General features: G+C 38.5%; 1 protein-coding gene and 2 long non-coding RNA genes across 3 annotated transcripts in view; all 3 read right to left on the reverse strand.

The window, feature by feature from the left end:
- LOC311051679 (uncharacterized protein) overlaps positions 1–13039 on the reverse strand; it is a gene marked incomplete at its 3' end in the record, with an annotated part of 213885 nt that overhangs the window by 12266 nt on the left and 188580 nt on the right. The gene's annotated exons all lie outside the window — the stretch shown is intronic.
- LOC311051344 lies at positions 2015–3529 on the reverse strand. The gene is made up of 3 exons (XR_014601407.1): positions 3397–3529; positions 3003–3095; positions 2015–2591 (listed from the first exon to the last, which is right to left on the reverse strand). It is a non-coding gene; the product is annotated as an uncharacterized lncRNA (long non-coding RNA).
- Positions 3975–10276, reverse strand: LOC311051343. Its single transcript, XR_014601406.1, has 7 exons — positions 10188–10276; positions 6335–6400; positions 5996–6140; positions 5583–5778; positions 5177–5264; positions 4714–4830; positions 3975–4105 (listed from the first exon to the last, which is right to left on the reverse strand). It is a non-coding gene; the product is annotated as an uncharacterized lncRNA (long non-coding RNA).

Below are 13039 nucleotides of genomic sequence, written 5' to 3' on the forward strand. Positions count from 1 at the left end.
GATTGCTTTCATGAAACCGAGTCATGGATACATTTATCCAGGGTTGAGTGGCTAAATTAATCTGGCAAGATAATTCAGCTTTCATGAATCCAATTCATGGCTGATCCTGGATAGATTCAGCCAGGATAGCTGTTAAATCCAGGCTTAATCCCTAATTCTGCTTTTGTGAAACAGGCCCCCAGGATTTCCTCTGTCAAGGTGGCCATGGGTAGCCTTGGAAAACACAACAGTCTTATTATTTTCAGTGACATATAGCCTACTCACTGCAGTGAGTAAGTGCACCAACTGTACCCTGGCAATTAAGGACTAAACTATAAAACCATCCCTAGTATCAATTTCTTCACCACAATAAAGCCTACATTAAACACATTCTTGTGACAGCATAGCCATCCTAAGTAGAACAAAAATGTAATTTACATTTAAACCATCTTTAAGGTCCACTTCACAAAATGTGTCATCTTGCGCTAATGATACTGTATGCCAGCGTAAACACGCTCATAACGTTTTACAGCTGAGTATAGATTGCCCTCGTTTTGGGTCTAGTGATAGTGATCCATGTGGTAAATAAATGCTGGGTTTATACCACACTATTTATTTGTGTGTTGATTCATCTTTGACTGTCACTGAAAATGATAATTAGACGGTCCATGCAAGTCAAGTGTATCTGTGCATCATGATGATCATTAAAGTATAATATCCATACAGGTTTCTCCTTCTTAAAAGGCTCACCCAGATAGCAAAATATGGGTGAATCAACGTTGAAAAATAGGCGGCCATAACGGTTGAATCAACGTTCGATCTCAACGTTGAAACTGTACTGAAATCGCAACCCTAATCTTTGTTGATTCAACGTTTGTGTTTCAACCACTAACTAACACTATATCAACGTTGATTCAACCATCATCCAAATGGTATTCTGCACGCTGATTTTATGTTGAATCAACGTTATGAATCAATATTGGTTCAACCATCATCTAAATGGTAATCTGCATGCACATTTTAGTTGATTTTATGTTGAATCAACATCAGGAATCGAACACTGATTTAATTTATAAATTGATTATACTTAATCATGTTAGAAATCAATATTGATCCTGATCATCCAACAACCTAATGGTAATCTGCATGTACATTTTAAATTATGTGTATGCTGATATACTGTAAGGCTACATCTTGTTCAAAATTACCTTACATTTCCCAAAATGTGAAAATATTAATAAAGACAGACAATATTATTTGAATCTTCACATTTATTGAACCAAGGCATTTAGACCTGCTTTGAACTGCTTTAAGCATTGTTTTTATGATTTAACAGATGAAATATATAACATATAGAAGATTGTAGATCTGCTATTTATGAAAGAAATCGTGAAAATGTCTGCAAGCATTTGGATATTTTGTAAGTGAATATATGCCACATGAGCACTTTACACCTATATAAAAATGCTATTTGAAAATAATTGATCTGCAAGTTTAAATTACAAACCAAACCACCATTATTTACAAGCGATTCCACAAAAACAATACCCAACATGGCTTATAATGACCAAACGTGTACTAACTTTGCAGACTAAACCAACGGTCTGACAAAACACACTGACAAGTGCTCTAGTAATACAAATGGCTTAATTAATAAAGCCTAATGGGCCATCCACACCAAGCACTATATATACACATTTTTAATGTATTTTATTTTATAGAATTTAGAGTAGCCAATGATTGTGAGCCTCTTTTCGTCCACAAAGTCATTATGCTAATTAATTCCTCACACATTTCTGTGTTGCTACTGCAATTGTAGCCTAGTAGCCCCTCCATCCTTCTCCTCCTGTTCAACACAACTAAAGACGAACAGTATCTGTGTTGATGATGACAATATGAGTGATTTGCTGGAACTCTGGAAGACATGAGCAACTGCCCACTGAAATGATTATGTCTGCACTGTATTTAAACTAAATAATTCTACAACGATAGGATTGACAAAAGTGATATGCTTAGTGTTATTCATTATTTCACACATGAACAAGTGAACACTTGTCAATTTCAAAAAAGTGCCTTACTTTTACTTAATGGTATTACATTCAAAGTCTTAATAATTTGCAGCTCTAAAGTACTTAAAATGAATAAAAGTGGCTTCATTTAGAACTCCTATCACTTTACAACATTTTCTCATGCATGAGAAAAATAAAATGCATGCATTTTAGTCTACTGTCACAAAGGAGGGCTGAGGACAACCTGACTACCAGTTATCCACTATACAATCTTTCTAAAATGACAGGAGGTTTTTAAGACTTTGCAGTTTGGGGGGTAGTTTTTTCCTTTCCCAAGCCAAGCATCACTCTTTGAATAAAGTTCAATATGTTCTTCATATCATTAGGGTACTTCAAATTGAGTGCATACGTCAGGCTAAACAGCAGGCACGGTGCTTGAGGGAGGTTATGGAAATTATCCATCACAATACCTCCTTCAAGGATGATGGCTGTTGACACTGGCTGAAGGTCGACACCATCTGAGGGAGGTGAATCTTCACTGCTCACAGTCAGCAATCCGACCGATACCTCTGCCCAGGCGTCTTCACTTTCGCTGTCACAATCCTGTACAGAACCAAACAAAAACAACATTACAACAGGGAAATGTAGACACTTCACACACATCTGCATTGAGAAGTTTTATCAACATTGGTTGGCCTACTGTTTTTGACAGTATATTACTCATGGTAAACAGCACAGTAAAATATGTATCTGAAAACATTTTAGGCTAGAAATAAGCAACTTGGTAACAAACATTCTGCATAGTGGCCATCTCTCTCTTCCTTGAGCAACGTGTGAGTGCAGGCTACAAACACTTACACTGCACACCATGTGAGTGAGATTCCACCGTGCTATAGCCTGAAGGGATTGAACCTTCTGATTGGTTTGCAAGGCCGTTTCAGACTGAAACTTCAAAATAAAATTAACGAAAATGTAATTTCACTGGACCTTTAAGGTGTAACTATGAGAACTTACCAAGACAGTGGTGTAGAAACTGCTGTGGTCATCTCCAAGCAGAAGAAGGAGGCCTCGGAGAACAAGCCTACCCAGCGCGGTCACGTCGGGTTTCTACAAGTGGATAATGAACAAATAAAGTTCAAGATCTGACCATCACAAGTTACAGTACAGTTACAGCATGAAACACCACAATATATGTTTGATGAACAGTTGCAGAGAACAGTTGCTGATTGGAGATGTGATTTAAAAATAGTACAATCCACAGCATTTAGTTATCAACAACAATCAATAGTTAGCAATACTTTAACACTCTGTAATACAGCCGGGAAGCATAAGTACTATTTGGGGTAATAGGTTGTACATAAACTTAGTCATGATAATTACAAATATAAGAAGCATGTTGTAGACTTACCCATCAATTTGCTGCACAATTCCGGATAATTTCTCTCTAATGGCACCTTTCTTGGACTTTAAGATAGTGACCAATTGTAGTGTATAGCGATCCAGAGCATCTAAGAAGTCTGTCTCTAGGTGTGTGGTGGTGATCCTGTTAAACTCAGCATAAGCCTACAACACAGCAAACCACAGAACAAACTACAGTGACTAAATACATTTGAAAAAGTGTGTAAATTAGGAAAACATTTGGTTAATTGTCATACAAATAATTATGATCAACAATGTAACCGTTTTGGCATTAAACATTGGACGAATTACATTTCGGTTCCGACTTTTAGGCTTTGTAAACAAAAAAGAAATGACTGACAATGACCGGGGCCAATAATACCATTATGTACTATGGCCAGAACAGGCCAGGCATTTAAAAATGTTGAAAAATAGTGAGAGTAGCCGATCTACATGTTCACAACACATCACTTTGCGAGATGTTGCGAGCTTGTAGATCTGCTATTTTCACTTTTCTTCAATAGATAAATGTATACAGATGAACGCCTTTTCTCATAACTGTGATCAGACAATTACCTATATTAAAATTGGCTTACAGGAGATCCCCCATGCCACGCTCATGTCACCATGAGTCAGCCATAACAGGGCAGGGGTCTTCAACAGGGGGTCCGGGACTCCTAGGGGGTCTTCAGAGTTGCTACAGGGGGTCGGCCAAATCTCTGTGATAAGATCATTGTTTCTTTATACAAACCACTTGAACAATAGCATCCCTATTCTACAGACAACTTTAGCCGAAAATGGCCGATCTACGAGCTTGTAGATCGGCTATTTTCGGCAAAGAGGGGAAAAAGAGCAGACCAAGTACAGAGTGAAAGTTTACTAAGTATTGACGGTTTAAGTCGTTAAATGTCTGACAATACACATTAACATGAATCCAACATCTATGAAAAGCTTTAATCTGCAACACAATTTTATGTAATATATAGTGGGGGTCCCTTCTTCATCTCTTTCTCAGTTAGGGGGTCCTTGGCCTGAAAAGGTTGAAGACCCCTGATATAAGGAGTTCCAAATGCAGCTACGCCCAATTATGGAGTGTCTAACCTCAATGTGTCATCATGGAATCAGCAAACAAATTAGTCGGCTCCATATATACACCTCTTGTGTAATAAAGGTCTCCATCACCTTACATCCTGGGTTCCAAACTGCATACAGCACCAGACATTCCTCTAAAGCATATTTTCATATGTCGCCCTGATAGTTCAATTGGACAGTTAATTCCCAACTAAACTTATGTTGCTCTGTTACTCGTGGGTAAAAAGGTGCTAACCTGTTCCCGGATGTCCTTGTAGGCAGATGAAGATGGGCACAGTGCGTGTTGGCAGGAAGGTAGCTGAGGGGATTCTGGTCAGGGCCCAGGCTGACTCAAACTGCATGTGTTGTGCACCTATACAAACACAGAGGAGTGATTTTACACCAATGTCACATGGTCAGAATACAAGTTTTATCTGAACACCAAGTGCTCAGTCACAGGCTGACCCGGTCAGAGAATGCTTTTCATGTCAGCTGATAGAAAACCACCCAGATATCATTATGTGAAACCCCAAAGTTGTGCCGAGGGTAACCGCCTTGGGGTCTAAGCGCTCTGCCCTTCAGCATCTCTATGACCAGAGGACAGTGAAGAAAGCAGGAAAGAATCCAAGAGACCCAACTCATAACCTCAGCACCTGCTAAGAAACATAGTTACAGTTCATTATTGTTTATTTAACCATTATGTTAAATGAAACCCCCACCTGAAGTGTGCAGTTCTTCCTCTTGAGGAATCCCACAAATCAAATTCTCCACACCAGGTGGAGAGATTAGGAGATCGAAGGATTGGGTCTACACAGAAGAGAACATAACATTATATAAACAATTGTAAAATGAGAAAATTAAAATAAAATCACTTATGAGTCTACTTATAAGAGTGTATGCAAGCAGTAGGGTATTGTAGATAAGCTCTTTGATAAACACACCATTGTGTGACAACAGTTTGAGAAAAAAGGAGTGGACCAAGTAGAACCCTGTGGACTCCTGTCTACAAAGTATATATTGTAGGGTCTAGGTGGTTAAACATAAACTTGTAGTGCATTGCAGAGTATCAGTCAAATAGAGTATCATTCAAATAGGCAAAACTGCAATAGCAAAATAATGTATTACCATGCCAGGATTGTCTACAAGCCTAGGGAACTATACGCCAATATTTCCGGTAGGCCTTTAGTTCCATTGCTGCGAATCCACTTGCCTCCATGTAGAGATGTTTGATTCATGTAGTCCTCAACCTGGGACACTGGACACCTACTGACCTTCATCCATTCAACCATTTCAATAAGTTTTTCAGGAGGCACATCAGATTCTGTTGAATGATAAGTACAGATTCATTATAGCTGATTTCAAGTATTTGAGGTTCTGGCCTACTTGGAGTGTGTGAAAAGTCGCCAATCGGTCCAGCGGTGCCTGAGACTAGTTTTTAGAAGATGATGGACAGAAGAGTCATGGGACCGCAAATATAATCCCTTGCATCTGTCCAATCTAGCCTGGTGGGGATAATTAACATCGGTTATTAGTATTACCTGGTGTACTAGGGACGGTCTGTTCCTCTGGTTCTTGGTGGTGTGGTCTTTTCAGCCTTCTCATGCGCTTCCTGGTGTTCCTCAATCGCTCCTCCAGGAAGTCTGTAGCAGGTTTTTTTCCCCGGCCAGGTGTGTACCAAGCTGCCTGTAAAAGAGACAATTAGGTTCAGCTTAAATTTGCCTGGCGTAAACTATGAAGATGGTTACATGGGATTTTAAGGAGCAATCCAAAAATGTGCGTGTGACTGTGCACTAGGAAAAACTTTGAGCACATTTCTTTTAGGTGTGTGTGTGTGTATGGAGTGTTCTCCTTTATGTGTTGATTGATTGATGACTTACATAGCCACTGCCAACTGTAGTACCATCCAAATTAAGGCAAGGGCTTTCTTGGTGACATTAGATGGCCTGTTAAATAGACGGTAGAAGTTTGTCAAAGAACGATGAAATGAGACAGTAATCATTGTTACAAATATATGACGATTCAAATCCCTGAATTGAACACTGAATGGTTATGCGCTTTTTAAGTGCATTCGATTCTGTGTCATTTTTAGATTTGACCTAAAAAGCATTATTTTACACTTTGGCTACTCAAAAACAGCAGATATACAAGCTCATATGAGCTTGTATATCTGAATTTTTAACGAACATTTGTAACTCAAATCTTTGTTTCTGGGGGTCCCTAGAACAAAATATTTTGAGATGAGGGTCTGTGGCCAAATACATATACATTTTGGGGTCCTTGACATGAAAAAGTTTGAGAACCACTGACATAATAACACAAGTTAAAAACAAATACATTTAGAAGGCATTTTGTAGAATCGGCCTCAGGTCTTAATGGGTTAATTGAAGGTGTGTGATAACCAGTTCTTCTGATGAACTTGGCAAAGTGTTTCACAATGCATACTGATTAATGAACTCATGTTATACAAATGAAATCAGTGGTTCTCAAACATGTTCATGTCAAGGACCCCCTAATTAGTATGTACTTGGCTAAGGACTCAAGATTTACAAAAGTGTTTCAAAAATATTCCACAAATGTTGTTTATACTGTTTTTAGCCGCCAGCTGAAAGCGCGGCTCTGTATTCACTCTGACTCTGACCCGACAGATTTCCAACATGTATTCAACACTTTTTTTGCTATTGGCTGTCCTGGCTGTCCTTCACTACTTCACAGCCAATGGGGAGACACTACTTTAAAGCCAATGGACGGCCGTCCTAGCCAATGGACGGCCGTCGTTTACAGCACCCGCCTTGGTATGTTGTTAGCTGCTAGCATGGCCTGCTACTTGTATTGTGTAACTGCTGGTTCATAATGCAACCTGATAATAATGTCCAAAGCATGTCTGTGAACGTTTACATCCATTACTGTGTTGGCATTAGTTGGGATTAATGATTATTAGCCAAACCAACTTAATATGAGCCGTTAGCGTGTTGCTAAGCTAACGGACGTTTAGCGTTAGCATGCGGCTAACGTTAATGCTAACGTCGTCACCGTGACTGAACTAACAATGTAAACATCTCATCTACAAACTTTATGAACCTTACTGTGGTTAATGTTATCAGTGCTACCCAAGTAGTCCATTGAAAAGTATTATTTTGGTGTATTTTGTGTATTGTAACTTGGACACTGTAACTTAATGGTAGAGGGGGACGCGTTGTACGTTCAGAATGCCTCATGGGTAATGTAGTCATTTTCTGCTATTTCGGTTCTACTGTGATAGACTGTATTGGGGCAAAAAAAGCCTGCCGCTGGCGGCTATATTATGACTTGTCATATCTTGTTTAATAGCTGATCTACACCCTCACAACGCATCACCATGCACTGTGAGCTTGTGGATCTGCCATTTTCAAATAGGCAATTTATAGGGGTTAAGTGGTTAAACTGAGTTTCATGCTATATAATCTCATTTAGCTGGGAACCACATGGAAACCCCCCAATGACCCGAGGGTCCCTGGAGCCCACTTTGAGAACCACTGATAAACATTACCTGCTTTTGTTAGCTACTGTCTGCAAAACAAAACTTAAGTTAAAAAACGGATTACCAAATTTGTCTGCACACTAAAATCCTCAATGTTAATTTATTCTCCTTAAAGGAGACACACCATGAATTAAAAAAAAATATTTGATATTTAATATCATATGGTGTATGTCCCTCAAACCATTTTCAAAAGGTTTGAGCCTAAATCAACACTCAGATATACTCATCCCAAGTCAATTCTCTCAGGCTTATAAAGCACTTTCAGCTGCAATACCAAAACGTCCAGTTGGCTAGGGGGGTGCTGTACTGCGGTACTGAGCAATTCTGTCTGTCAAAATACATGGGCAGAAAGTTTGGTGAGGTAAGCAAACTTGCCATTCTGAGATGGCCTGTTCAGACACGCCCATTCTGAAAATCTCTGAAATGAGAATGAATGACTGAATGTTAAAAGAAAATATTTTTTGGGGTACAAGAGACACTGGGGAGCCAAAAAAATACAAAAAAAATGTGTGTCTCCTTTAAGGATCCATTGGTACCATTTGTACTCTCTGTCTCTTAATTAAATTATTTTACTTTTTACTGTAGGTTAAAAACAAGATTCATATATAAAATAATAATTACAGTCAAAACAAATGTGGCCTCACCAAAGGGATATGTGGCCAACATTAGCTCTCTTTTAAGAGCTAATGTTACAACTAACAAGTTGAATCATATTTTAACGTTTTAGGATGCCTTGTCGCATTGTAACATCATCCATTTATATTAAACTAGACCATACCCGGTGAAGGGCGCAGGCGAAAGTATTTGCAAAGTTGGGGTTAATGCACGTCCTGTCGCGCGGTTTCTCCCCCGCGCGCCCCGTCGTGGCGCCCCCCTATTTTTAAGTATTTTTACTGTTCTCAACTTTTAGGTATTTTTAGTGTTTTTATCAATCTTTAAGTATTTGTACTTTGTTTTTCAACTTTGAAGTATTTTTACTCATTTTCAGTACTTTTAAGTATTTGTACTCATTTTCAGTACTGTGAAGTGTTTTTACTCAAGGTATTTGAGTATTCTCTCCGTCCCTCTCTCTCTCTCTCTCCATCTCCCTATTTTCACAACGCAACGCGAGGCGTTGTGAGCTTGTAGATGAGCTATTTTCAAAACCTTAAACATCCGTGCGGTTTAGAATCTACCATTAGTTTTGGGATACGATGTATACAAAAGGGTAAACAGCGGAGCCTTGGCGGACGTTCGCCCGATCCTGGAAGAGAACGACATAGAACCGTTCTTTATGGAGCTAATGTGCATCGTGTGTGGGGGAAAAAATCGGGAGTGTTTACTTTCCACAGCAGAGAGTGGGCGGGGTCTATGGTGTAGCGTCGGTGTTGCCATGTCCGCCGATTGTAAGCGCTTTAGGGCCAATGTTGGTGTTATAGGGTTCGTTTGGTTTGGCCTCGTTTTCATAGACCTCGCTGCTTGTTTCTCTCGCGAAACCTGGCACACAACGACGCATGCGCAGTTTGATCAAGAGTCCACCCTACCACCAACCACCACCACCGTGAGCTTACTAGAATTATAATAGGATGGTGCAAACACATTGCTTTCTATGTAAACGCGGTTGATAAACCGTTAGTCCTGAAACATGATCATATCATGACGTTTTCTACATTTACAACCCATACATCTACATAAACGTTCAGATTTCAAATATAAAGCACTTAGCCCAGGGCCAAGGATGTTACAATTTGAATCGGGAGGGTTTAAGTATCCGTACCTCCTGTATTGTTCAATAAAAGTAATTTTAATCCGATCGGTGGCCATTTTCTCCGAGTTTTCTGTATGCTTTAAACTACGCGACCGTCGGTTGGGAGGTGTATTACATTATACACATGCATTACAACTATGAGAAAATGGCCACCGATCGGATTAAAATATCTTTTATTCAACAATACGGAAGATGCGGGTACTTAGACACACCCGATTAAAATTGTAACATCCGTGGCCGTGCGGTAAGCACTTTATAGTTGAAGTATGAATATTTATGTTGATGTACGGGTTGAAAGTGCAAAAAACAGGTTGAAATTCCGGCCATGAGGCTCGTGAAAGGACGAGCGTCGTGTGAACCATGGCTAAAACTCGGTCGTGCACGGTTACATGAACGTGTTAGTTCATGTAACCGTGTACGACCGTGTTTGGATAACATTTTAATTCCATAAACTAATTAAACTTACCTGTTATCTAGTACAGTAAACACGAAAGCACCCCGGTTTGAAAAAGAAATCTCTCAGCCAACAGCCGTTTCCTCTGCTCTGCCTTCCGGTGTTGATGATTTCAAAACTAACAAGCTCCGCCTTCAGTGTTGCCATATCCGCTTATTATAAGCGACTTTGGGCTTCTTTTTCTGTGAAGTTTTTTGGGCTTGCTTCCTTAATGTCGTTTAAACCAGTGGTGGTTCTCAAACATTTTCATGTCAAGGACCCCCAGATTAATATGTAGGCTATTATCCAATCAACGGACCCCCATCTGAACACATGTTATGCCAGGGGGGACCCCCAATACAAGATTCGTATTAAAATGTTTCAAAAATATTCCTAATTTTTCACATTTTCTTCCAGATAAGAGTTTTGTTTTAAAATAGCAGATCTACAAGCTCACAGCGCGTCGCATCGCAACCCGTTGTGAGCTTGTAGATTGGCTATTTTCAATTAGTCATAGTTGCTTCTTTTGGGCTAATTTCCATAGACCTGGTTGCTTATTTCTATCGCAAAATCTGGCAACACTGTCCGCCTTGTGCATGAAGGATGTCTGCGGTTCTCAACCTGTGGGTCGAGACCCTGACAATTTAAGTAATAATTTTAATACCTTAAAAAATAAATGAAAACAAATCAAAGAAAAAGACTGTAATACAAGTAATCAACAAACTATACTATAAACTGGTCAAACATTGGCCAAATTGTCAAATAATATAAGAAAGAGAGAAAAAAAGAAAATAGCCGATCTGCAATAAGAAGTTATAGATTTTTGAAATAGTTCAAAGTTTAGCTTTTCTCACATTTTTCTAAAATATTTTGTTTTAATTAAAAAACATGTTTTCAGACTCAGAAGAGGACGCTGAATTGAATGGGCTAGGTTTTGATTTTGTATGACCCTTAAAAAGTGGCTTAAACAAGCGTTAAAGTTTCATAAACTTGAAGCTTTTTTCACAAACATATTATTATTATTATTATTTTATTTTGACCCTTCAACCCTCTTATTTAGATGATTTAGAGTTGAATGGTAGGTTAAACAATAGTCTAGAATTGTTTAATAAGAAGTTAAAGATTTTTGAAATAGTTCAAAGTCTAGCTTTTCTCACATTTTTTAAAAATATTTTATTTTTAAATTAAAAAAAACTTTTTCAGACTTAGAAAAGGACGCTGAATCGAATGGGATAGGTCTCGATTTTCTATGACCTTGGGAAATACAAAAGCTCACCAAAAAGATTGGACGTTGACTTTTGAATAAAAAACAGATTTTGTTGAGCACAAAATCTGGAACTAATCGCTCCAGATATTTTTTAAAAATCTAAAACTTCTCTCCATCCATATTGAGAGTAAGCCGGATTTTTTGGCACCAGCCTTGATTTTTTTAGACACTGATAAAGCTCAAAGTTTAGCGAAAAGACTGCAAAGGTCAACCCTCGTTACATTTTTAGAAATTGTATTTTTCTTCGATACTCTGGCTTTAGACTAATGTGATGACGCTGATTCCAAATATGTAAGTTATATTTTTCTCGGAAAACAGGAAGTGCCTCAAAAGGCCACTTCCTGGTTGGTTTTAGGGTGTTCCAGGCCCGTGATAACCCCGATATATATTTTTTCCAAATCTACATGTAAAATAATGCTAAAATTTGAAATCATCAAACCCTCATATCAAATCATGATTTAATTATCCCTTAATTGGCTATGGTTACGGCTTCGCTATCTCGCTTTTTGGATATGTTGTAGAGCTGGCTGTGGATGTCTTGTTTGTCCCGGTACGGCACTTTTTTTTTTCTGACTTTGTCCTTTGGTATGGTCTTAAGGTTTAAGACTCTATGTGCCTTCCGATAGTGTAGGAGGTCAACTTAGGAGTGTCGTACCGGGACAAACAAGACATCCACGTGTGCGTCTTGGCAAGCTGTACAACATATCCGAAAGGCGGATTCGAAAAACGTATCGTATCGAGATATATTGCTTTATTGCGCATATAATAACTTGACATTGGACCCAAGCCAATTAAGGAGAACGGTAAGGCTGTGTGTTAGGGGAGTTATATGTTCGCGTTCGGGGCGACGCGCTGACCTAGAATTTGGTGTCCAATTTAGTTTTTACTCCTTTCAAACAGTTTTTCACTATTGTCTCGGCCCCTAGGGTGCGCCAAAACAATCGGACAATGGATTATCGATCAGCTCTTCAGTCATTTTGGGGCATAAACAAGAAGATGAAGGATACAATTAATAATGATGATAATAACTGATAATGATGATGATGTTCAAGTTTCTGTAATGATTTTTTTCCCATGATGCATTGCAAAATACAGTTAAACATTGTAAAATGACAGAACAGTAAATTACTGTACATTTTTACTGTAGAAATTACAGAAATGTGTTACAGTGTATACTTTGCACAGTATTGTACCATATTAAAATTAATACAGATCCCTATAATGATCCCCCTCATTATATGAATATAGGTCAAATATAGTGATAAAATATAGGTTACGTACCTTGTGTTTTCATGTGAGAAGTGACAAAAAGAAGGTATCAGAATGATTCACAAGTGGGAAAATGAATAAAGCAACATCTGGGTTAAAAATAACCCAGGCAGGTGTTCAACTGCAATTGAAGCCCTAATAACCCCTTTGACCCATCAGTTTACAGTACCCAAATAACCCATAATTATGACCCAGCCAAATTAACCCAGCAATGTGTTTATAGAAATAACCCAGCATTTTTAAGAGTGTACTAAACACAGTGCAATTAAATGTTACTGATTCTGGGCAAGTAAACAAAGATGTCTTTACTTAATAACAATAAGTAAATTGTATTTTTTAGTACACGTTA

This window comes from Gymnoscopelus microlampas (genome assembly GCF_963454915.1).
Source record: "Gymnoscopelus microlampas genome assembly, chromosome: 9".
Lineage (NCBI taxonomy): Eukaryota > Metazoa > Chordata > Actinopteri > Myctophiformes > Myctophidae > Gymnoscopelus > Gymnoscopelus microlampas.